The following is a 492-nucleotide window of genomic DNA, read 5'->3' as shown; positions in this document are numbered from 1 at the left end:
CCGCGCGGGGGCGGCCGCGCGAGGTCCCCGTCCCTGAGGTAAATGGGGAGGAACCGCCCGCCAGGGCCGCCTCTGCGCCCCTCGAACCGCTCGCTACCCCCTGGTTCTTGTCAAGATCCACAGGTTTAACGGCAGGGTGTGTGGCCCAGGGCACGGGAGCCTGCAGGCTGTCCCGAGGAGCTGGGAGCCCTCGGCAGCAACGCTGAAACGCGGCCGCTGCTCCGGAGGCCCAGGGAGAACGGGCGGTTTGGGGGGTTGGTCCAAAGATGCCTCCCTGGAGCCTCCTTCCTGCAGCAGAAGTGACCGCAAATCCTGTCGTATTCGCTCGGAGCTGCAGAGAATGTGCTGGACAGGAAAACTGCCAAAGGAAAAATAAATAAATAAAGAAATAAATAAATAAGATTTGGGACCTGGACAGGAAAACTGCCAAAGGGAAAATAAATAAATAAATAAATAAATAAATAAATAAATAAATAAATAAATAAATAAGAT

This window comes from Nothoprocta perdicaria, unplaced genomic scaffold, assembly GCF_003342845.1.
Source record: "Nothoprocta perdicaria isolate Ctin4 unplaced genomic scaffold, notPer1 scaffold_1, whole genome shotgun sequence".
NCBI classification, from domain to species: Eukaryota; Metazoa; Chordata; class Aves; order Tinamiformes; family Tinamidae; genus Nothoprocta; species Nothoprocta perdicaria.
Note: the sequence above shows the minus strand (reverse complement) of the source record.